Source organism: Passer domesticus, chromosome Z (assembly GCF_036417665.1).
Source record: "Passer domesticus isolate bPasDom1 chromosome Z, bPasDom1.hap1, whole genome shotgun sequence".
Lineage (NCBI taxonomy): Eukaryota > Metazoa > Chordata > Aves > Passeriformes > Passeridae > Passer > Passer domesticus.
The window spans coordinates 51,669,249-51,694,997 of NC_087512.1; the positions used below are offsets into that span (position 1 = coordinate 51,669,249).

The 25,749-nt window shown below is 46.0% G+C and overlaps 1 long non-coding RNA gene across 5 annotated transcripts; it reads left to right on the top strand.

The window, feature by feature from the left end:
* The first annotated feature begins 1,658 nt into the window (after window positions 1-1,658).
* Window positions 1,659-25,269, top strand: LOC135290565 (uncharacterized). 5 transcript variants are annotated; one of them, XR_010353329.1, is made up of 10 exons: window positions 1,659-2,862; window positions 4,958-5,087; window positions 5,894-5,973; window positions 6,473-6,689; window positions 8,299-8,400; window positions 8,731-8,904; window positions 9,741-9,804; window positions 10,492-10,540; window positions 19,390-19,507; window positions 23,943-25,269. It is a non-coding gene; the product is annotated as an uncharacterized LOC135290565 (long non-coding RNA). The 5 variants fall into 5 exon arrangements; XR_010353328.1 differs by having other exon boundaries at window positions 4,958-5,973; XR_010353330.1 differs by lacking the exon at window positions 5,894-5,973.
* Window positions 25,270-25,749: the final 480 nt, after the last annotated feature.

A 25,749-nucleotide genomic window follows, 5' to 3' on the forward strand; every position in this document is an offset into this window, starting at 1 on the left:
TGAATAAGAAATACCATCTCAGGATTCTGACCAGAGAGTGTGGCCCAGTTGTGAAAAAAATACTTCACGTAGGCAAACGTATGGATGGTATTTTAGTATTTACATTTCTGTATTATATGATATCAGATTAGTGCTTAATTTAATCGTGTTTATCAGTGTATTTCACATTTATTGCTCATAAACTCTTGCACTTTTATCTGAAGAAAATAATTATTGCAGTCTTACATACTGTAAAAATGACGCCCAATGTGGGGCTGGAGAACACCGCCGGACCCTGCAGCTGGAGGTCAGCGGCCAGCAGGCAGGTTTTGCCCTTGCCGGTTGGTTCGCCACTCGCTCCGTGGTCGTCAAACTACCTGGGACCGTGAGCAGACCTTGTTTTGGAGGTGGCGCTCCGGACCGGGACGGGATCGGCAGCTCCTGCACCCGGAGTCGGTCCGCACCGAAGTCCCTCCCTTGGAATTTTTCCCAGTCGGCGCTGGCCAGCGGATGAGTACCCCCAGCTCCCCATCTTTGGGTGGTCCCTCTCGCCTAACCCCCCCCGGTTTCGTCTGGTCGGGTCTGTGGTTTCGTCCCAGACCCAGTGGGGTTAGGGCTGGTGCCTAGGTGTTTTCTGTTTGCGTTATATTTTTTTTTACTCCAAGGGGGATTGAGCTGTGTCACTATGGATGTCAAATTGTTGACACAGCAGAAAAGAGTTTATCACCAAGTTGTGGGTATCCTTGTGGGGAGGGGAATCAAGTTAGTTAAAAGGGAATTAAAACAGCTAACTATATGGTTGTTTACTCAGTTTCCCCAGATTACCCCTGAAGCTGTAACTAAAATAGATTTTTGGGATTCGGTCGGAGCAAAATTGTCTCAATTAGTTTGCGGGGGAATTGAAGAAGAAAAAATTAGTATTTTTGAGTTTTCGAATTATAACCACTTTAAGAGAGACATCAAAACTGAGGGAACAACCAACCCCCAGTTTGCCATCACCCTGTCCCCGAGTCCCAGACTTCTGCTTTACCCTAAAATAAGGGGATCCTGAGGGGAACAGCTCGCACAGGCACTGCGCCAGGTTCCTGCCATCCCCCAGGTTTTCCTCAGGGTCCTCCAACCCCCCGCCTCCGGAGTCCTGGCCAGACTTTGGAGGATTCTTCCCCGAACCCTGTTTCCCCCACCCCGACTTCCCCAGTTGTAAGACCCAAGGTTAAATTTTTAGTCCCAGAGTGTGACAACTCTCAGTCCCAGTCCCAAAATGGCTCCCATGGAGCCCAAGATGGCGGTGGCCACATGGCGTTTCCCGCCACAGCCCCATCTTCTCCCCAGAATCCTTTCCTCGTTCCCGCCAACCCTTTTCTCTCCTCCCCTTTCTCGCATAACCCGGCCCACCCTTATGTCACTCCTCCCTGTGTTCCTCCACCCATTTCCCCACCTTGCTCTCCTCCCCTTCCCCTAGCCCCGCCCCCAGTTACCACCCACAGGCAGAGCATGTTCCACCTCCCGACTCCGCCCAGGCTCCCGGTCCCGCCCAGTCTCCCATGCACTGCCCCCTCCTCCCCTGTTCCAGTTCCCACACCCCACCTTCCGGTTCCCACGACCTGGTTTCCGGGGGGGCGGGGCCCGAGGACCGGAACACCGGGTCCATGCCTGTCATCACTGCGGCCCTGGTCACTTACCAATGAGAGGGAGAGGGACCTGTAAAAGCGCGGTGGACCCCTTTCCCCTACTCCACCATCAAGGAATTGTGCAAGGCTCAGAAGGAGTTTTCCCGGGAGAGTGAATACTTCCGAGGCTCCTTCGAGCCTCTTTATTAGAGACTAATGTAGTTCCTGCCGATTTGCGGACTCTTTTTTCATGTCTCCTCAACCCAACCCAGTTCTTGGTTTGGGAGGAGGCATGGAAAAAGGGGGTCAGGGACATCCTCCCATATTTGTGGGCAGATTCCCAGAGCAGCACAATCGGTGGTGGTGAAGTGGTCTGCACAGAACATCTGCTTGGTCTCTTGGGCCGATGGGGCGACCCAGGCTAGGGTTCTCCCTCGCACTGCGCTACGGGAGAGTGCTAAAGTCACGGAGCGGGCTTTCCTCTCTCTAAAATCTACCACACCACCACTAACCTTCTCAAAGATTGTTCAAGGGAGCGAAGAGCCGTTTATAGTTTTCGTCGAGCGTCTCCGCAGGGCTATCGACCAACAAGTCCAGGGTGAAAGCGCTTGATCTGAAGTGCTGCTGGAGATGGCTGCCACGAATGCCAACACCGCATGCAAGGCAGCCATCCTCAGTCTTCCCCTTGACCCTACGCCCACCATCCAGAACATGCTAGAAGTGTGCCAGAGGAAGGTCCCAGTTATTATGAAAGAGGACATCACCGCAATGAGGACTCCTATGCGTTGGGTGTCATTTGTCGAATCCCCGGATTTTCCAACCGATGTGATGGCAACCCAGACGCAACGCACCCCAGTTCAAGGGAGACCCAACCCATGGGCAATGCCATCTTTGTGGGAGCCTCGATCACTGGATGCCAGACTGCCCACTCCAGAGCCAATTCCACATGTTCTGAAGGAAGCAGGCGGCATCCCAGGAGGGACTTAATTCTCAACAAAAAAACTAAAATCTGAGCGCAGCCCCTCCCTGCGTGCGGACAGAAATGAGGCAGGCATTTTATCATCAAAAAAAGGGGATTTGGGGAGGGGATCCCAACATGCCCATTTACCGGACATGACTTTAAATACACCAAATGTGACCGTAAATCCTACTCATTCTCTTCCGTTGCTAACCACCTCTTCTGTGGTTTCGCCCTTCAGGTTGCAGCTGGTTGAGGATCTTGACATCACAGACTCCCAGTGCCAACTCGTGATGGTTGTGCCTCAGGCACCAGGTACCTGGTACCGGGTCCAAAGTGTGTGTGTGTTGTTGTAGGCGACACCAAATTCACACCCCCAGAGATCACTATCATTCCGGAATTGCTGCCGTCCAACATTGATACTTTTGCCATCGGATTCTTTTGTGTTTACCCACCGATTTCCCTGGCCAAAGGCCAGGTGATCATTCAGGCCATCCCTGTGTCTCTCTCCGATTTCCAGGAGTGTGAGAGACCCCTGCCGCTATGTGACGCTTTGCCAACTTACACCAATTGGTCACAAGCGGTAGGGAGCAGAAAACCACATCTCACGTGTTCCGTGAGCAGGGATGGCCAAACCACACGGGTAAATGGAATTTTGGACTCAGGGGCAGATGTGACGATCATTACTACCAAGGAATAGCCGTCACAATGGGAATTGCAAAGCACAATTTCTTTTCTTTTTTGAAAGAAAAAGCTGAAACAGAAATGGCTTGTCAGGTATGATGTATTAATAGATGGAAAGTTCCATGAGATGCTGGCTCAAAGTTTTTTTGGTGCAAAGTGTGTGGTGGGTTGGAGGTTTTCTGGTTCAAGTGAAAAAAACTCCCCCAGACAGTTAAATGCTGCAGAATAGTTCTGAAGATTACAGCTTTAGGGAGTTACACTTAGTGTGTAATGCTGGTTTGGGGCTTTGATGGAACGTGTTGTGGCTGTTTGTCGTGATGAACACCTAAGCCAAGTTATCAGTACACAGTGCTAGTGAAAAACAGAGGAATTTGTGGACAGGACCTAAGGTCCTTCTCAAAACAAGCAGAAACACAAGCCAGTTTTCATTCAAAGCTGAATCTTGTAAAGATAGGGCAGGATATAGACTGTGAAGAAGCCTACTTTTAGACACAGTTTTCTTTTTTAAGTTGCCAGGTGCATCAGGGTAAGTAAGCTCTGAGTTCTGGCTAACAGTAAGTGGCTGAGTTAGTTTGAGGAGGCTCTGGAAGGGTATTGGTCCTTCCATCCCCTAGGCTCTCCCTCTCCCCCTCCTTCGCACTCCCCTCACTGCTCCTTCTCCCTAACTCCATCCCTAACCCTCCCTCCCCTTAACAAACCCTCGGGAATCCACTCCCATCTTTCTAAACTCGGCACTGCAGCCACACGGCTAAGCCTCAACATTTCACTGAACTGAAAATTCTACTTTATGATCTCTTTCCCCTGTTACTCCAAGAGCAGGATAATATCTGTCTCTACAATCCATACCCCTTTTTTCCTTATTTTGGGTAGATCACTGGGAGCAAACTGCTTGAAGGTGCAGGGTACCCTGAAAAGGTTTTTATTTTGCAGAGTCCCTGGTTCCCCATAACCTCCCCAGTTCCTAATCCCTATCCACCTGTCCTAGCTGAAAAGAGCTTGTCAGCTAGAACTTTTATCCAAAAGCCCTCTAACCTTTTTATTATTCTTATCCAATACAATACACTGTACCTAAATACTCAGGAAATCTTTTTCAATTCTTCCTTGGATTCCTGTCTCTGCTTCCATCTCCTTTATGCTGTTGTTTGGCCTTGTAGTTTCCTCATCAGCTGCCTGTTTAGTCATGCCAGGCTCTTGATATATCTGTTTTCCTGACTGATACAGTACGATAACAGATTTAAATTCTGGGTAGTCTGCTTTAAAAGTCATGACAGAGTAGAGGCCAGCATGTGGAAACCTTAGGAGCAAGAACTGTACTTGAAATCAGGTTGATGATCCAAGAAGTGACATAGTCTCTCTGAAGACAGCTGTTAATTAAAATATGAAGAATTCTGTTTGTAACATGTAATTTTGATGCCATATCCAAATAATCTTATGAATTGCATGACACGAGGCTTGGTAACGAAAATATAACCACTTGAGAAATCTTTCTTAGAAGGAATATAAATTTCTTCATTCAATTAAGAAAGGCAAGGAGCTTCAGAAGCCATGTGGTGTGCTAAAGTGGTATCTGCCATATCCATTGATTATCCTTTAAAAGAACTTTAAAGTTCTTTTAAAAGAACTTTAAAGAACCCAGTGCATTTGACGGAAGTAATTTTGGTTAAAAGAACACTGCATTTGAAGGAAGTAATTTTGGTTAAAGTATCTTACTGTGGAAACTTTCCAGTTCACGAAGACAGCGTTCATCCTCAAGTGTGCAATGGAAAGACCAGGTTGAAGAAAGGAAGGAAACTGAAGAATCCTCTGGGACATTACTGAATCCTCCAGCCAGCTTCAGCCTGGATGAAGGCTCAGTTGTAAGGACAAAAGCCTCAACAGTAAACAGGATAGAAAAAAGCCTCAATAGTAAATAATAAACAGTAAATAGAAAAAAAAAAAAAAGTTCAATAGTAAGGAAAAAAATGCGGCACACATTGTTTACGCTTTTAAAAACATACTGTCAAAATATTTACTGTGCTGAGGATTTGCTGCATTTGTTGTGCTGAGCTGTGGAAGAACTCTGCCATTCTCTTATCCTTTTTGTTATTATGCTACCTTTAAAAAATTTTAATACATGAATAAATGTAACCAACACCTTGGAGAAGATAATTTGAAAATGTTTTTTAAGTACAGGTAGGATGTACTGGCATTCCTAATTAAGGCATTTTGTAGATACGGATTATCATTTCATGTGAGGAATGTTCTGTCTTTCCACCCAACTTTTTTGTCAAGCTTCATTAGCTACCATTGTAGAAATGTTTATTTCTATTTTATACACTCTTTTAGTTTAGTGCGAGAATTTGACTGTAAAAATGGCTTGAAAATTGTTTCAAGCTTTCAGGTAGAAAAGCAGAGGGGATGTTTTGTTGTTGTTTTGTTTTTCACTTGTTTTGCTGTGGATTTGGCACACTGGATATATTTCACAGAATTATTTTCTGAAAACTTTCTCTTCTTAAATGACCACTTTGGGCCTTTCTAATGTCTTTATCCAGCTACCCATTGAATAACAATTCTGCCATCTTTATGCAGGGTGAGGAAAGCAGGGACAAAGGAAAGTTCTTGGCATGTTTAGAAAATCTCTCCTTTCATTGTGTGGTAACATTTGCTCTGTTTCTATTCCTAGCAATATGAAATATTTTTGGTGTTGGCTTGGAAACTTCTCCTCTTTCTCTCTCAGAGCTGTGAGCATGGAAGCTACATGAGGTCTGTTCCCTGTTGACAGGAGCAGAGACCTACATCAGAGAGTTTTCAGATTTGTGGGTGTCTTTTGCTCAGTTGATGGAGTTACTCCACACTTTGACTTAGTGTTGTCCACTGCCCAGGCAGATCTGTGATTCATTAACTGAATCTAGAATGTCTTGGCTACAAAAAATTAAAGTCTGTTTTTTAATTATTTGCAATCATTGCGAACTTCTAATGGATATACTTGGATTACTAATTTACTAAAATTGAATACAATAATTTTTAAAAAAATGTATTAAGTGTCTGGCTCAGGTTTCCTGCAAATAGATCATGCTGTTTTCAATAAATCAAATTAATATCCTTTAAAAGCAAAGTTTGAACAGTGTTTCAGATCCAGCATTGTGTCTTTCAGAACATTTACAGGTTCCATCCTGTATAAGTGAAAAAGAATGGGATATTATACAAGAAACGGGAACTAATAACCTGCTCGATGTTTCCTTTGTGTTGTTGTTTCTTAAAGATGCACACCTCTGGCCTTCTGGACACTCACTTATCAGTACAGCTTTGCAAAACTGATGGGCAACCTGAGCGTACTGATGAAGACAGCTCAAGGGAGCATTCACGGGTGCAAAGCTTACCTGGAGAGGGACTCCCTGATACAGAGGCTGGCTCGTGGGCTCAACAGAGTAAATGCCCAGGCCCTGGAAGCTGGATTGTATGACAGACTGCCCAGCACAGTAAGCAGATTTACAGTTCTCCTTCATGGAAACAGGTTTATTTATAGCAACAGTGAAGCTCCCTTGATAGGGGGATAGTGATGAGTCCACGACAACGAAGTACCAGTATATGGACAGTCCAAAGTTGATTTGTCACATTATTATTCACACTATCAGGGTGTGAATAGGTCTTTTATAGACAAAGAATTTTTGGAGGTGGTTTAGAGTATCTAAGAAAATTTTTTTTTCAAATTCTATCAGATCTGTATTAGCTGATAAAAACAAATTTGCTTTTGGCTTATGTAAGTGTTTGGGTTGCTATTTATTGTTGTTTTCTACTTTCTCATGTTTACCATCCTGTCTTTCAGTAAAGATAACCTTCTTCCCTTTAAGCAAAATGAAAGGATAAACTCTTTCTCTAATAGTCTTTTATAGTAAACTTTAGGTGAAAATAGTACTTGTAAACAGAATTTGCACTAACACTTGGTAGGTGACAGGTTCAAACTTTTGCCCTTGTGTATGTCTTTTAGAGATGGAGGAAAAAAAAATGTTTTGTCTGTATTTTCTTGAGTCTTAAATATTATTTATTTTATTGCTAAAATAGCAGCTTTTATAGCCCATCAGCTTGTTTTTGTTTGCTGACAGAAACATAGCAATCTTGCAGCAAGAAATATTTGAATTTTCACAAAGGCTTCATGTGTAAGAGGTAGAGTCCCACACACTGCACCTGCAGCTTGCAGAATGCAGATGGACTTTCAATGAGATGCAAAAAGATGCTGAAAAAGCCCAGAGACTGCAGAACCAATTAAATGAACTTCAACATTTAAGTGCATTTGATTTGGAGGCTCTCTTGCTTAAAAGGGATTCTCCTTTTTACACATTTTTTGATTTGTGTTCTTTTGGATAACAAGCACAAAATTTATTTACTTTCAACAGAATTTCCCAGAAACCTTGTCTTGTAAATGTCACTAAACTAGAAGACAGATGTATTTTGAAATTTCACTGGAGTTTCCTTTTGATTTGTAGAAGAAATAGCCTGTATAAATCAGTCTGGTCTTCAGCAATCCATGTTCTCCCATTTGTTGGAAATGTTGATGTGATTTATGTATCCTAAAAGAAAATTTCACTTCAACAGAATAAAGTCAGTTGGAATGAGCGTTATTCAGTAAGAATGTTTATAAGAAGTTCATGAAATATAAAAATAGCAGTTTAAACTTTGTAGGGATGTTGATGAATGTTCTAATAAATTCAATACAAGTTTTAGTGGGTCTGTTTCCCTGAAGAAGTTAACTTTATGGCAGGAGGAAAAAAAACTTTTATCTATATTCTCAGGAGCACAAATGCCCAAAATTCCCCTGAGTCTTTTGCTGCTGCTGATGGACTTACTGAAACACTGTGGGTTCCCTGACCTGAGGCCTAGTTGGTAGAACCTGTCAGGGTGTCCCAATCCAAACACTTCCAAGCAGGGACTGTCTGCTAGATGATGTCTTACCCATTGTCCTTCCTGCTCCTAGCTAGTAAAATGGATTTTTTTTTACTCAATAATATCTAATAATCTTCAGTTTTGCTCTTAACAGGTCTTATTCCCTTAGTGTTTTTGGACAGTTAGATGAAAATTATCACATTTCAGATTGTAGTTGAAATGCAGATGACAACTTTCCTTGAAGAATTATTTCTTGTTTCTGGAACAGTTCCTGGATGAGAAGAACAGTCCACAAAGGTGTTTACAAGGGTTAGTAAGTTATCCACTATAATTCTGAACATTGATCTGCATATTTTTCCTTTTAAATATTGAATTTTTGCATCCTATGGTGCTAATTAGAATAGAATAATGAATCCTAAGACTTTAATTACATGAAAGTTCTTTATAAAAAACACAGCAATTAACTGGTCTACCATCTTATTATTCAGTGATATCTTCATGTCAAAGAAACCACCTCAATACTAATCCTCAGCATGTTTTGTTTTAGAATTTGGTATGTTTGCAAGTGGAACGAACTCAGTGGTAGGGAAACCACTGAATATAGTTACAGAATCAGGCACAACTTGTTTCTCTTTCCAGAGAATCAATGAAGACAATATACATGAGGAGTTAGACAAGGCTTTGCAGTGTGAGCACGAGGCAAGATTGCTTGTAGAAGAACAACAGCGACGGCTTCAGGAGCTGAGTAGCAGAATGGAATCACTCTCATTTACTGACATAGATAAAAGCCAAGTCTCCAATTTATCTCTGATGGTAAGATTATTCTTCTGGAACAGTCACCAGAGCTTTACCTTTCATTAAATAAGCCAAATAGTGCAGTGCTTGTATAAATAAAATAACAAGAGTAAACGCACACATACTACTCAGTCTACTGGAATTTTGGGCTGAGAAAACACTTCAAAGACTCCTTTTTTATTTTTTATACTATCTATATTCCATTTTTAGCAACTTAATAAAAAGTCTTCAATGGGGGTTTGTTTTGGGCTTTTTTGCCTACAGTAATTTTGTTTTCTGAAGCACATTTATACATAGCAAATATACTAAAAACTAGGGGGGTTCTGAGTCAGTAACAGTTTTGCTAGGAAATTCATAAAACCTTAGTATGCAGTGGTCCAAATCTACTTCACAATCAATTTGTCTTTCATGTTGGTCAGTAGCCAGTGGCATAAAGTGAAGTTTATTGTACCCGTGGGGGTTTGGGAGATTTTGGGGTTTTTTTGAAGCTGTTTCGGGCTCCTTTGCAGTGGGTTTTTAGCTTCCTAAATTCTCCTTAGACTCCTGACTTCCAACCAGTCATCAGGGCAAAAAAACCTCACAGAAATTGACTGGTTTTGGAGTTTTATCTTTTTTTGTTGGGGATTTTTTTTTCTTTTGGGGGGGGGGGGAAGGTTGTTTTTGTTTTGTTCTACTTATTTTTGTGGGATTTGTTTTGGTTTTGTTTTGGTTTTTTTTGCTGCTGTGGTTGTTATTATTGTTACCCAGCTGACCACAAAGGGCTCAGATCCCCAGACAATGGGGCTGCCTTTTGTGTCTCTTGGAAGCTGGGATCTCTGCTTTAAACTGAGCATCTTTTATTTTGTTTCCATCAGGGAGAATGGTGAACATGAAAAATCCCATGATGACATACACAGAATTGGAATATATTGGCAGCGGGTGAGTCCAACTGCAGTTACTTCTACACAACCATGGTCCAGGAGTTTTTCTGGTGGAATGTCTATCCAGTGTGAAGTCAGGCAAGCTGTTCAGACACTGGGGATAGATTGTCCCATCTCTCAGTGCTGCTCAGAATTTGTGAGTGTGCTCAGAAGGCTTTGTCAGAGACATCTCCATGCTGCCGAGGTCTTGCCTGCATCGAGGAACAGGACCTGGAAGATCTCCTTGTCTCTCAAGTGTAGGACAGCTCTGGGTTAATTTCTTTAGCATTTTTGTATGTCTCAAAATCATACTGACACACTAATGAAAAAAGAAGAATTTGCTTGCAAAGAAAGAGCAACCTACCCCCTATCAAAGCTGTCAGGTAACAGTTCTCAGGAACATTCCTTTCCTATGGTTTGCAGAAGGAAATACTCCGCGGTCAGGAGAGGAACCACACAGTTTAGAAACTGAAACCCAACATGAAAGAAGAAGCTCCCTTTAGGAGCTGAGGCAGGGAACCCCAGTGCTTCAGGAACAGGCTCAGTGCCCATGCACTTGAGAGGAAAATGCATCATCTGCCTTCTGGCACAGCCCTCCTGCATTGTGCAGGTTTTGGGCATTTACAGGAGACATCTCCTGTGTGGGCTGGCTTTCACTCCAAGAGCTAAACAGCTTCTCCTTTCTCTGCTTCTGTTTTGTTTCTAGGTCTTTTGGAAATGTGGTTAGAGCACTCGACAATGTCACAGGAGGACAGGTAAATGTCAACAGCCCTGTGTTTTTTTGTCTGCAATTTCATTGTTTGTATGAAAACATGCCTTTCCATGTCCACATTTTTGTGTTTCTAATTATTCATATACCAAAATACTTTTTTTTACTTCTTTATTTATTTCAGTTGGTAATTTTTATGTAGTGTATTTTAAAATGTCACAAAACAACACCCTTTGGATAATTTTCCGCTTTCTTAAAAAAAACCCACAAGCCATTTTAGCTTCTGTCTCTCAAAGGTTGTTTCATACCTGTCTGTTATAAATCAGGGCTACAATTCTTTAATAAGGTTGAGACAGGTCGAGGAAATGCACACCAGCGATTCCTCTTGTGGAATGTCATGGCCCTGTCATAAGTCTCTTTTCTTCCCCCCCCCCCCCCCATCAGCTCAACGTTTATTGCAAACTTAAACAAGATGAGCAAAACAACAACGATGTCATGGGCCTTTGGGAGCATCCTTGCTCATCTTTCAGTTGACCAAGGCTCTGATCCAGGCAAAGAGATTGCACTTAGTGACACAGAACCATTTGGCTGGAACTTTGCTGATTTCTAGTAACAGCTGGAGGCCTGGATCTCCACAGGGTGCTTTGGCTGTCCCAGGCTTTGTTGGCTTTTGGCTGCAAATACCATTGCCCTTGCTTTCTTGTCCAGAAGTACCATGACTGGGCAAAAACTGCCCAGTGGGCCATGTTCCAAAGGCAGTTTGGGCTGGAGTTTGTGAAGGAAGGAGACCACTATTCAGTTCCAAACCACATTAAAAAAATAATAAACGAGAAATTCCCATCCTTAACAAACAACTGACAATTCAGAAGTGGATACAGAGCTTATTTACAGAATGAAAAATAAGGGAATTTTCCAATGGAGTTGTGGTTTCTGGAGTTTTTATTCTGACTCACACTCACTGGAGAAAGTCATGTCCCTGAAAGTATCAGTGTCTTCTGCCTGCCGTGAATTGTTTGGCTGCAACCATCAGAGGCATCAGGCTGGAGACAGGTTTGGCTGATGTTAGGAACAGGAGCTGCCCCAAGGAGAAAAATACGAATGAACTTTTACTTCCCAAACTCATCTCCCCACAGGCTCAAACAGGATTTCTTTGGTTCTCAGAAATACACCAAAATAGGGCTGAGAAGACCATCTGGATCCATGTGTTCATGCCCAAGACCTCGCTGATGCTGTTTGAGTTTTAAATTTTTTTTCTGTTTTCTATGTTCTCTGCACATATATTTGTAGCTCTGTAGAGCCTACTCTATTAGTGACTAGATTTCCCAGTACTTTTCCATGGCCTTTCCCTAAGCAGAAAGACAAACTTCCAGACCTAAAAGCTCCGGGGGGTAGAAGGCCCCAGTGCTACCTTGGTTCTTCCTGGGACAGACCCCTCCAGGCAGCTTTTGGAGTCACCATCCCTGGAAGTGTTTAAAAAAATACTAGATTTGGCACTCGGTGCCGTGGTTTAGTTGAGGTGTTAGAGCATGGATTGGACTCCATGATCTTGAAAGTCTCTTCCAACCCAGTGATTCTGTGATTCTGTGACTGAGAAAGCTTTCCCCCCAGCCCTGGAAAGGGCTCCGGGGGTCCTTGGCCAAGGACGGGGATCAGTGCTCAGGGAAAAGCAGCAAAGGGCTCAAGGCGAAGGCGAGAGGGCAGAGCTGCCACAGCGTGGCCCAGAAAGAGCCTCATCTGCTCCTCCCCAAGCCGCGCCATCCGCGCTGCCGTTTGCGGCGCCGGCGGCTCCTCTCGCTGCGGGGCTCCAGCGCGTCCCGGGGGCCGGGCCCGTCCTCTTCGGGAAGCGCCGGAGCCTCGGAGGCGAGCGGCGGCTGCTGCGACCGGGCGGGGAGAGCTGCGGCCGCGGCCCCGGGCACGGCGAGCTGCCGCTATGGCCGGCTCCTGCCGCGGCTCCTGCCCGGCGGGCACAGACACGGCCGAGGGCTGCCCGGGAGCTCCCTGCCGCTCCGCAGCGGGCCCGGCCGGGCTGCTGCTCTCCGCGGCCTCTGCCCGCCGCTGCCGGCCCCGCCGCGCTCCCGCTGCCTCTGCCGCAGCCGGGCCCACACGGGAGGCGGCACATTCCGGCCGGCTCGCAAAAGCCCTGCCCGCAAACCCCCCGCCACGGCCTCGGCTCAGGCACAGGCTGCCGGCGTCCTCGCAGCTGCGAGCCGGGCCTGGCCGGCTGCCGGCCTCGGGCAGAGCTCCCGCCTGTGTCTCCATGGCCGCGGCTGCTTGGCACAGCGGGCTGAGCACAGCCAGCGCCAGGAGCAGCTCTTCACGAGGCCAGGGTTGTTATGAATGACCCAGATTCCAAGTGGGAATGAGTTATAGATGTTTTATTGAGAGCAATAAAAAAATCAACGAAGCAAAATGGACAGCGCTGGGTGCTTGGCAAAATGCCAGACACCCATGCACGGAATGGCAGCTCTGCCTTCTATGCCCTTGATATTGCATCAGCTTTATGCATTGTGAGAAACAACGTCTCACTTCTTAAAATTTTAAAAGGTTTCTTGAACCACAACAAGGGACTGAATAAAGAAAAAGGAACAGCACTGGCTGTCTAGTGGGCCTGTTCGCAAGGCCTGCACCCACAAAAATCCTTAGATACACTTACTGCCACACCAACCCTCTAGTAAGCTGACCCTCCCCACACTCATGCACGTAGCACTCTTCTGACCCAGCTTCTCCTTTCTCTTACTGACTTGATGGTAGACTGAATGTTTGTAAAATAATTGAATTTTATTTTTTTTTAAATAATAAAAGTCTGTAGGAAATCCTCCTATGGACGTATAAGTTATCTTAACAAAAGCTTCTACATATTTGAAGTCCTGTTAACCTTCCCAACTCTGCCTTAGAAGGTTTTACAAGTATTATCAGCTGGCTATATTTTTTAGAATTCATAGTAAAGGAACTAAAGAATCCTAACAGAAAACCAAAAAAAGTCCCATGAGGAATGGTTGACTTCACCTTCCTCAACTCCTTTTTGGTCACCATGCTGTCACCCCAGCAGCAGCACCATCACAGCAGTGAGTCTCAGAGGTGGCAGCTCTCTGGGCCACACGGTGCTGCTGGCAGAGCCGGCTGCTGCCTACTCAAGGCTCAGGCAGGCCCCTGAGCTGCCGAGCTGCACGGCCAGAGCCATCTCGATGCTGCAGTGCAGGCCAGAGGCGCCGCTCAGCTGGAAGCTGCAGGACTTGCCGGAGGGCAGCGCCGTGAGCTGGCAGTGGCGGGACTGCGGCAGAAGCAGCCAGGCCGCCAGCACCAACATCTGCACCCAGCGGGTGACTTTCTGCAGGTCCAAGTAGGAGCCCGTGCAGAGGGTGTCCAGCAGGTACCACTCCTGATCCGTGGGCAGCTGGCCACCAGCGGCGTGCAGGAAGCACGTGTGCCCCAGCAGCTGCTCCCTGGAGCACAGGCACTCCAGCGCCACACGGATGCGCCTGGCTGGCGGCCACTTGGTGCTCTCCGGGCTGAAGGAGTGGCCGGGGGGTGGCCGCAGGATGACCAGCGTGCGGTAGGTGCTGCTGCTCTCCTGGACGCTGCAGGCTGCAGGGCTGGCGTCCGTCCCGGCAGCTGGGTGCAGCTCCGGCATGAAGCTCCTCCGGGAGAGCACTCGGCAGACACCGAGGAGCTCGTCCACCAGCTCCTGCAGCACCTTCGTGCTGGGCAGGCCCTGCTGCAGAATGACAGAATCACAGAACAGCTGGGCTTGGGAGTCACCTTTAAGGACCGTCCAGGGTGACCCCACAGCAATGAGCAGGGACATTCCCAAGGAGATCAGGTTGCTCACAGTCTACTCCAGCTTTATCCTGGATGTGCCCACTGGTGATGGGCTGGGCACAGCCAAAATGCTGCCACCCCTGCCTGCACTCTTGTCCTTCTCATGCTCACTGACCTTCTCCTGGCTGCTGGATCCCTCCTGCCTCCTCCTGCTGGCAAAGCCACACTTTCCTCTCCTGAGCAGCCAGCAGGCCATAGCAAGAACCAGAACCAGGGCTGCTGCACTGACCCAAAGAAGCCACTGCTTTTCCAGTGCAGAACAGAGCAAGGCTTCCATGGTCCCACTGCTCCCCTCGATCTCCTGCAGGAGCCGAGCCATCTCTTGATGCAAATACTCCTCGCGCTCCAGCATCTGTTTCACTTCATGCTTGTCAACTTGAAGTTCCACCTTCAGCCCAGCATGGGTGGCTAACAGGGCCAGGACAAAGGCCACTGTTGGAGACATGGCCTGGTGGGAGAAAGGGGGTTCAGCATGTCTGGCTAGGAGGGACCAGGGGGGCTGGTGACACCTGGAATCTCCCCAGAGTCTCTCTGGGCACCTGCCACGCTGAGAGCCCCAAGCCCCACTTCCCTCAGCCCTGAGGACAGTGCCCTGCCCTGGGGTCCCAGCTCTCACTCTGGCTTTAAATCCCCAGGGCACCTTTCCCAGCCCCCATCCAGCCCAGCATTTCCCCTGCATGTTCACTCACTGGCTGCCAGAATCCAACTGCCCAGAGCTGCTCCTGGACACAGATGCCTGCATGACCTCTCCTCTGTGATGTCACAGGCAGCAGAACCATGTCACTGAGCTGCCAAGCTGACCGTGCCCCTGCTCACCCTGTGACCCAAGCCCTGGCATGTCCCAGCCCCCAGAGCCACACCTGCCAGGCCACGAGCCCCAGCCTTGGTCCCCACTGCTGGCCTCAGAGGCTCCTGGCCATCCTCACCCTGAGTGCAAAGCCAGCCCCAGGAGCCCCCCAGGGTGCTCTGGATCCAGGCTGAGACACCCTCAAGCCATCACTGAAAGGGACATGGATGGGGACTGCAGCTGGATCTTCCAGTGCTCACCACCCCTGACTGTGCTCCAGGTGAACCCAAACCTCAGCTGCAGCACCTTGAGCACATTGACCCTTCTTGCCCATCCTGGAACGTGGTGTTCCCACATTATACTCAAGGCCTTTGCAGAGAGTGACCGGCTCCCAGCTGATCTGCTACCATGGCCTTTCTTTTTCCCAGAAATTAACATAATGGATACACTCATGAGAATCTCTATAAAACATTTGCTTCTCAAGACCTCTTAGGCAAAAAACCTCCACCAAATACTATTTTGTGCACAGAGAAGGAGGTGCTGATAGACATAAGGCACAGACAAGGCTCTGACATAAGAGCTCCTGAGCCACAGGATTCTATGCATTGATGTTCCCAGCTGCTTTGCTCATATTTTATAGCCAGTTCTGGACAGGGGTTGCTGCTGACAAGGTAGGAGGGGTGTCTCAGCCTCAGCCACAGCAGCTCCGTGTCAGCAGTGGGAGCAAAAAGGAAACAAAACAAAACCGGACAAGGGGACATCTCCTGCATGGTGCTAAGTCAAGGCTCTGCTGCCAAACCACCCATCAGCACATTGCACTCACTCAGCATCAGCTACAGGTGTTCCTCCTGTTCTAAGGGAGCTGGTGCTGGTGCTGTTCACAGCATTTCTCACCAGCTTTGGGTACTTTGTTCAGCTATCCAGCAGAGCTGGACACACGATGGACCTCAGGGACTCCTCAGGAGAGCAGAGATCATGAGGGAGTTCATGAGGGATATGTTGGACATGCCGTAGCCCAGAGGGTGCTTGTGGTGCATGTGCCATTGCTACCATCTCTCCTAAAGCAAGACACCCCTAAATCAACCAGTGTCCAACATGGCACAACATGTCTAAAAAGTGTCGGGAGTCCTTGCTGTCATTGCTGTCCTTTGCTGTCCCAGCTGCTCCTACAAGGCTTCTCCTGTCCCACCTTACTGGTCTGGCTGCCTGGGGTCATACCTGACAGAGAAACCAGGGCTGGACCCATGGTGGTACTAACCCTTTTCATGTACTTCTCATATTTTCTCTTGGCATTTCTCCAATTTTCTATTTCTTTTTCTTTCCTCTTTCATGAAAAAAAAGTTGTATTTTCCCTTTGGATTCCCAACATGCAACCTCGTTTGTGTTTTAATCTCATTTTCAGGTATATTTATAACTAAATTTCATTCTGCAATTGTGGATTGAGGCTCCTTACCTTAAGCTTATCAGAACATCCTGCTTATCTACTTCCCACGTTAAAGCCATTGCTCCATAAATTCTAGAAAATTCAATATAATGATCATTTTTGCCTAAGACTCACATGTCTATGGATATGGAGTTTACAATACACATTCATGTTTATGTCTACAGGGCTACGTTGTAGTGCTTCCACGTCCTGCCCCAAAATCCGTATTTCCTTAACTGGGGTTTAAAGTTTGGATTGTCTTACATCTGTGCATGTGTTTATCCATCTGCAGGAGGGGACGTGGTAAAAGTGTCAGAGTAACAGCAAGATGTTGCAAAAAAAGAGGCTTTATTAGAAATGTGTTCAAAGAAACCCCAAACCAACAAACTGTAATAGCTAATGGTCTTACAGTCTCAAGTCAAACTTACTTCTATTAGAGTAAAATACTGTGACCTAAGAGCTGTGAAATAGCAATATTTCAGAGTTACAGTACTAGTTTAAAAACCAAAGAAACAGCACTGAAATGTTTAGTTTCAAAAGTATACTTTACCTAAATTGGAAATATGACAGTTTTTATTTTCCCTTGAAGCATGATGCTAAATGTAACATTTACAAAAAAAAAAAAAAAAAAAAAAAAAAAAAAAAAAAAGTTGAAAACCCAGGACTTAAACATATTTTGATTATACAGTCATGATTAATAAAGAAATTCTTCTTTCAGTCTTCTTTGGAGAAGATCCATCTGTAATGGTTAATCATGAACTTACAGAATTTGCCAGTTCATTTTATAGCAATATCACACCTTTATTCACATTCCCAACTTTGTGGTTTAGTTCTGAAAATGAGCTTATTTTAACTGAACCATGCAGCAGCTTGCTTTGACTCTGATGGAACTTGTTTTGTATACAATTTTGTTTGAAGAAATGAAACACTGGGGCAGTTGTTGAGCTGTCCTTATGTCCCATGTTAAATAAATAAAAATCTATCTGTTTTATGAGACCAGGTTACATAAAAAGGCAGATGAGGTGAATTACGAGTGGGTTAAAACTCAAACATCCTTGAAGCCATAAGCCTGAAGTCTGTCTCCTTTCACATGGGAAGAAATTAAAGAGAAAGCAAACCAGATACTGCTGAGAAAGTTTGTTTTACTTCTGGCTGCACAAAGCAGCTCAGCTGCCTGGTGCGCCTAGCCCATGCATCAGCTGCTGAAGCATGAATTTGTTTCACTCCTCAAATGAAGCTGAAAGCACTTTGGGAAAGCGGTGAACCCACACACATTTATGGTGTCAAACGTTTTCATGTCTGTTGGTGGAATTTGCAACACATCCTTGAGTAGAGTTGATTCTGTTTCTGGTTTGACAAAGTTCTTTCTGGGGGAAATGGTTTTTTCCTTCTTAAATTGTTTTCAGCTGCCATTTTTACTGTACTTTTGTTGTTGTTTGGTGAATTATGCAAAGGAAAGGACAGCAATCAGCCTACGCATAAACAGTGGCAAAGCCTCATTCAGCTGCAGTAATACCAAAATTTCAAGTGAGTTCACAGTACTACAGCATGGATGAGCAGAAATGCCTCCTGGTGACTGATCAGGGCTCCAGCTGTGTAAACAGTGGCCCTGTGTGAAAGCACAAAAGGCAAAGATCCCGGGCTGGGATAAGAACAAGTTACTGGGAACCGCAACAATATTGAGAACAGAAGGGATAAGACAAAGAAATGATTTACAGGGAAAACTGTGACAACGCTGACCCGGCTGTTCTGGACCATGTATTTTCTTCCACCTGGAAAGGACTCCCTTCTCTTTGGGAGAGAGTTCCTTTCTCTGTCTCTGGCAATGGCCTGAGGTGGGATTGAAGATAATGATGGGGACATGGCCAGACTCTCATGTTCTTTGGTCCCACCTCACATCATTGCCAGGTGCAAGCAAAGGGACAGGTGTCTTCCCAATGTGGATGTTGGGGAATGCAGGTCACCAGGTCTCTGCCCAACATGGGTCCTGTGATAGGGATGAAGTTGGAACAGAGGACAAAGCTCTTTGTGCAACTGGGGGCATTCACAGGGCTTCCCTTATTGGTGGGTTCGTTGGTGTTGGGTCAAGGATGACTGCGAGGAGAAGCTCTTCCCAAACTCCAGACATTTGTAGGGCCTCTCCTAGTGTGGATGCACCAGTGGGAGATGAGGTTGGAGTTGAGGTAGAAACCCTTCCTGCAGTCAGGGCAGCGGAAATGCCTCTCCTCCATGTGAATCTTCTGGTGCAGGAGGAGATTGGAGCTTGTATAAAACCTCCTCCCACAATCAGGACACTCATAGGGTCCCTCCTCAGTGTGGATCCACTGGTGGCAAATCAGGTAGGAGCTCGTGGTAAAGCTCTTCCTGCATTCCTGGCACTCCAAGGGCTGTTCACCACTGGGGATGTGCTGGTGCCTAAAGAGGACAGGTTGCACTGTAATGTCATGGCTTGCCTCAGTTTCCCCTGGTTTCTTCCTGAAGTTTCCTTCCCCAGGTGGGGTGTCAATCACCTCTCCTTTCCCCACCCTTGACCCCTGCTGGGCATTGTCTATGAACCCAGAAATTCCAAGGGGAGCGTTGAGTGATTGGCAGGTTCAAAGGATGCTCTCCACCCCCTGGGGGGCCATTGGCCCACCCAGGTGTCCTTCTCACCCAAGACCCCTCCCCTCATACCTGGTTGGTAGTCTCTCTGTTCCCTCCCCTGCCCTCTCCCCAGGTAAAAGGACAAACAGACCATGCCGTTGGGGTTCTGGTGGAGAGTGCTGCTGGAGTTGTTGCAGGATTCAGAGGCCATGAGGCTCAAAGTAAAAACTCTGGATTAAAAACTCTCCATCAGGACCCACTCCTTCTTCACCTTGCCTTAAAGGTTTCTCCAGCTCAGGAAGGCTTCAGGAGTCACCTCCCTTTAACAGCAAGCTCCAGCCGCAAGCACTGGAGTTCGGGGCATGCCCAACTTGTCTCCACGTGACCAGCTGCGACCACAGGTACTGAATAGCGTCTCTGGGGAGGAAGGACCACAGGTGCTGCTATTTGGTCAGTAGCCGAGGCCAGACAGACCAAGGCAGTCCCGTCCAGTAATATTGGTAAATTCCAATAGGACTGAGCTGTTATTGAAGCTCTTCCCACATTCCAAGCATGTGTAGGGCAGTTTCCCACTGGGGATCATCTGGTAACAGATCAGATTGGAGCTCTGAATGAAGCTCTTCCTACATTCTCCACACTCACAGGGCTGGTCCCCAATGTGGATCTTCTGGTGACATGTCAGGCTAGAGCTCCAGCTGAAGCTCTTGTCACATTCTAAGCACTTGTAGAGCTCCAAACTCCAGCTGGATCTCTGCCTGCCATCCTGGCACAGGGTGGGTCTTTCCTCCTTGGAGCTCCCTGGGCTGGATTTGGAGCCCCTTGTGCAAGATCTCTGGGGTTCATCCTCCCCATTGCATTCCTGCATTATGGAGCTGCTCAAAACAGCCTCTTCCACAAGGTTCTGCCACAGGGATTTGTCCTCCTGGTCTCCATCCTCAGCTCCTTGTCTAGGGGAGAAAGAACAAGGAGAGGATGGGCTTTGCCTCCATGCCAGATGAAGGGGAAGGAGACCACCCCAGTTCATCCCTGGAAGCACAGTGTTGGCAGTGGGGCTGTCCTGCAGCCAGGGGTGATGCTGGGCTGGGAGATGGAGGGGGAAAGGGGCAGTGACTTCTCCTCACCTGCCTGGATGTTCTGGGGCATCTTCCTTTTTCTTGTTGACTGCTTGTTCATTCACGCAAGGTTTGGGAAAGGGAAATGCTCTTTTTGGGGGAAGCAAGAGAATATATGGGGTTGGGAGTTCCTTCTGCCCAAATCTATCTATAGAATCTACCAGGTACCTTGTGTCCATAAAAGCCTCGGAAACACCAAGATTCATTAAAAACTCCCACCCAGGAGTTCCCCCACTCTGGTCTTTCCTCTTTGGAGTTTGTGGGGTCCTCTCTGTTTGGGTTGCCGGAGGTCCCAGGAATCTCAGTGCTTCCCCTTTCCTGGCTCCCCAGTTTGGTGTCAGAGCAGTTCCAGGGTCTTGCCTCTTGGGGTCCCCATTTCAGGGCTCTGGGGTACCCATGGGTCCCCCTTGTCCATGTTCCCAGTATCTCCAGGCTGCGGAATTCCCCCCCTCTCTGGGGCACCCATGGGTCCCCCTTGTCCATGCTCCCAGTATCTCCAGGCTGCGGAATTCCCCCCCTCTCTGGGGCCATGTTTCAGGGTCCCAGGGGTCCCTCCTATCCGAACACCTCTCCGCAGGCTGTCGAGGGTCCCCCAGCTCGGGTATCACAACTCTCCCCTCTCCCAACCGCAGCCCCGCTGGTAACGGCGATCCCCAGGTGGCTCCAGACAGACAATGCAGCGCCTGACCCAGGCACACCAATCCCCACCACGGGGGGACCCCAGATCCCAGCACCCACTGCCGGGGCTCTGCTGGCAGCCAGCACGGGGACCCAGACACAATTCTGCTGCCTCAGATTCTCCGAGTGCTCCCCAGGCCGCCTGGAACTTGGCTGTGGTGGCTCCTGGGCAAAGGCGGTGACTCCAGCCTTGGGCAGCCACAGCTCGCCTGTTTCACTTCTATCAGAATATTATCTACCAAATTTACTGTGTGGAAGAAAAGAGAATAAAAGTAATGTAACCAAACAAACATAATACTTCAATTTTGGGGGTTTTTTAATAAGAAAATGAGGTAATGCCATGAACTGGAAATAATAATTCTGTTTTATTCCACACTTTATAGAATTCCCCATTGCCAGAACCACAGTCCAGCAATAAGGGTGCTTTCCTGAAGGCATATGGCTATCAGTCCTCATGGTGGGCATGCAGAATGGGGAGAAGGAGGAGAATGTAACTTGTGATGAACTTTATGACAGTGAACACCAGAATGACCTGCCCAGGTGTTGTGGTGGTGGTGGCAAATCGAGAACCACCTAATGAAGAAAGCCAAATCTAGTCAAAGCATTTTCAGCTAAATGCAGTTTACATAAAAGAATAAGTAAAAAACAAAGATCACAGTCTTTTTGTTGTTGTGTTCGAGGGTGCCAAGGGTGAGGGATGAGATGAGAATCTTGACTCCATGTTTCAGAAGGCTGATTTATTATATTATCATATATATTATATTAAAATGATACACTAAAACTATACTAAAAGAATAGAGAGAAAATGGTCCTTCAGAAGGCTAGAAAGAAAAGGAATGGAATGCATAACAAAATCCTGCGACTGCTCACAGCCTCAACACAGGTGGCTGTGATTGGTCATCAATTGAAAACAATCCACATGGACCAATCTGAGATGCACCTGTTGCATTCCACAGCAGCAGATAGTTATTGTTTACATTTGTTTCCTGAGGCTCCTCAGTTTCTCAGGAGAAAATCCTGGCAAAAGGATTTTTCAGAAAATATCATGGCTACAGTCCTTCTGCTTACTTTTTTTTTTTTTTTCCTCCTAATTTCCTTGGGAAAATTTTTGGGAATATTTCAGGATACTGAATCCAGGATAGTTCCTGTGATTGGGTGACTGATGAAATCTTTGGCATGAAAAATGTATGCATCCTTCTGGTAGATGGAATAAAAATAAATACTAAAACCCAGCTGGTAAAGCCAGGGTGTTTCTTTCTGGCAGTTCTGTGAAGCAGAGTCTAACTGGCTCATCCCAGGCAGGGTTTTCACTCAGTGGATCACAGGTCCCTGCAGAGGTGTCCATGAGAGCAGCTCCTTGGAGTCCCATGTGCTCGGTGGGCATCCATCCAGTCAGTCAGTGGAGAATGTGGGATGACTCGCAGGAGCAGATGAAGGTGCCTGTTTTGGGATGAAATTAAACCTTCCTGCAGCTTCCTTGCCTGTTGTCGGGGTTGTGGGTGGCTCTACCAGTCTGTCCAGGGAGACTCCCCGGCTGCAAGGAGCTGCCCTAAATTCCTTTGTGGAGGGGGCAGTCAGAAGCTTTGCTGAGCAGAGGCTGCCCAGCAAGTGCAGTGTGACTGCAGGATGCAGCAGAAGCAAGGCAGAAGAAGAGGAGGTAACCTGGGCACGAGTTGATTGAACAGCAGCAATGTTCAGCACTTACTGCCTCAATCCCGTAATTCAGGGATTCAACCTGTGTCAGAGACAAGAAAGCCCCTAATCAGCCCTGTCTTGGTACTGGGAGGCTTCTCACAGCCCTTGTGGGACCTTGCCAGAAGTGGAGGCTGGACCTTCACAGAGTAGGAAGAAACTTTACCCTGAGAAATTTAAAACTGTGTTCAAATAAAGAGGGAAGCCTATAGGAATCACCTCTACCAAGCCCCCTGAGATTTTTGTTAAAGCTGTATTCATGGTTATAGCTAAATGGCACGGGGCTGATAGCTCCTCACACTTTACCATTCCGTTAGAGACTTCATGTTAATCTAAGTGCTTTTTATTGCCTGCACTGATACAGAAATAAAGCAATTCAAATGCATCACAAAGACATGATTTCCTTCTTTTCCTCATGTGATAGTTGAGGATCTGAAACACAAATGTGGTAAGGCAGAAGAACTGTGATGAGAAATAAAGATTCTCTTCTGTCCATTTGCACAAAGAAAACCCTGTAGTTTTTGAGGTTTCCTGCAAATACTCATCTTTTCTTCTTAAGTATAGAAGACTAAGCATATTTAAAGGTCTTTTTTAGAAATGCAAAGATAATATATTTAAAATTAATTAATGCAGTGTACCATTAATCAAGTCTTCTTGAAAAGCTTTAATTTAACTGGAAAGGTCTATTAGATTTTGTTGTAGTTTTTAAATTAAGCAATTTATTTATAATGCCTTTAATAGTTGAGAATATTGCCCACAGAAGAATTAGATCTTGAGCAATCTTTAACTCTGGAGGTTTGACTCAACTCTCAGGTCATGAATATGAAATTACTTCACAGAATATCCACAAGGATGATGTTTCAATTACAGCTTAATGAGAACTTAAAAATACCTTGCACTAAATGATCTTAAATTCCTAAATCATTATTAAATGTTCATAAGCACAGTTCCTATGTTTTCACTGCATCTTATTCCCTGAAAAGAAATAAGAAAAGCAGAGAAGCACAGACCAGCCTGCACCTCCTAAAAATCAAGTGTGTTCTACACATGCTGAATTCTAGAGCTAGGATACTGCTAAATGTTAAAAAGGTTAATCACAAGGAATATTTTTAACATCAGATACCTGTTGTAAAAAAAAAAAAAAAAAAGTAGTCGCATAGTCTGATGAATGTGTTATCCTGGAGAAACACAGTAAACAGGTTTCAGCGTATGTGAGAGAGAGAGAGGAAGGGCTGTAAATTTTCATTGTGATTCCTCACTACAAATTCTTTTTTTGTTGTTTGTTTGCTTGTTTGTTTGAATTTTAATACTTCACTGGACAACACCAAACCTGTTGTATCTGCTTTGTCGGCAGGGAGATGAAGGAGCAGATGGAGTGGTTTGTCTGTGTTGAACCATTGCTGCAGAGCCTCCGATCTAAGTCACAGTGACAAGCAAACCACCAGATGAAAGGAAAGGCAGCCTGATACACAGACTCACAGAGATGTAAATCAGCCTCTTGCAAGACCTCAGCTGAAATATTAGGGAAAAAAACCCCAGGTGAAGCCATTAATATAATAAATGTTGTGCTGCAGAGCTCAGCAACAGGAGCAGCCCTCCACAGTAGGGCTCGCCACCTCTGCAGAGGGTGATTTGCTCTGTGCTTGACTTTCACCATCTGGCAGGGGCAGCACTTTGAGGCACAGTTCTCCATCCTGCATGTTAGAGAGACCTTTGGTTTAGGGGCTTCAGTTTACAGGAGTCTTTGCTAAATAACTTTTCATGGATAAGGATAATTAATTATTCTGATGGCAACCACTAGTGATGGCTCACTGAGATCCAAGCAGAAAAAAACCCAGAATCACTGCTTTCATGTCATTGATGTCTGCTGTTTAATTTTAAATGCACTCCTCTGTTGTAATAAACCTGACAGATTTCCCAAGGTGAGCACTCAGTGCTGCCTTCTCCCAGTTGCCAGGGTCGTTTGTCACTTGTCTCTGCCCCAACATGGGAAAAGGTGGTTCTGGGCAGGCCATGCTTTCGAAGAAGGAGTCTGGACTCTTACTTTTGGTCTTCAGTTGAGCTTATTGTTCCTTATCTACAAAGTTTTTCTGTCTGTCCAGCCGAGGTCTGATCAGCAAGACAGCCAAGGGCACTCACTCCTGCCCACGGGGTGGTTGTCTCTTTTATAGTAAAAACTACGTATAAGATATTTACCTTCAATTTCCAATACTTTTCGCCCTTGTTGGCAAGTGCACTTTCACTATGAACCAATCCACACATGCCAACATCATCCTGAACATGGATGCCAAGGAGAAGAAAGAAGAAGGACAGGGCACGCCCAAATCCCTCCATCTTGGGACTCCCGACCCCCATGTACAGAATTCCAAACCCCCCTGTACAGTGCATTATAATTTAAGCTTTATCAAGTGAATATCATCCCCTCACCATTCAAGCTTGAAATTCTCTCATTTCCTCACATTCAGGTGTCATTTCTTTAGAAGGATCAAAGTCAAGCCACCAGGTACTTTTGGCAACATTCCAGGACCTCCAAGCCCCCCAAGGGTTGTCTCGGTAGCTCTGGACATCCGGAGTGATGTACTGAGTTCCCACACCCAGTCATGTCACTTATTGATGAGTGAGTTTCTCTTACAAGGGCTCTCGTGTGCTTGCTGCTTACCCCTGCTACCATGTCCCTGACAAACCAGGCTACAGCTCTTCTTCCATTAACTTTCAGGAAAAAAATTACATACAGAAAGAGCAATTTTTGTTTAATTATAACTTTGGGAGTACTTTTTCACCATTCGTACCATGGTTTATTGTAGCCATACTTCACTGTTACTGACAAATAGCAAAATACCCATGAAATTTGCCATGCTGCAATTCCCTGTAATGGCTGGAAGCTCATCCTCACCTCTTTTTCACATGTATTTCTGCAATGTCTGATTTTATTTTTTTTTAATTTGAAAAAAAGCATCTTTTTTGCAATGCAAAAACAGAGATGTCCCACATCACTGGAGCAAATTATCAGCAGCTAAATATCGTGGTTATGAATAATTCCAGCTTGCCCTTGCCCTGGTATTTCTTACTTCTAGAACAAATTTGGAACAAATATGGAACAAATTTTCCCTTATAAATTCAGTCATATTTATTGGTAAACCTCTGTCCCCTCTGAAAGTGGC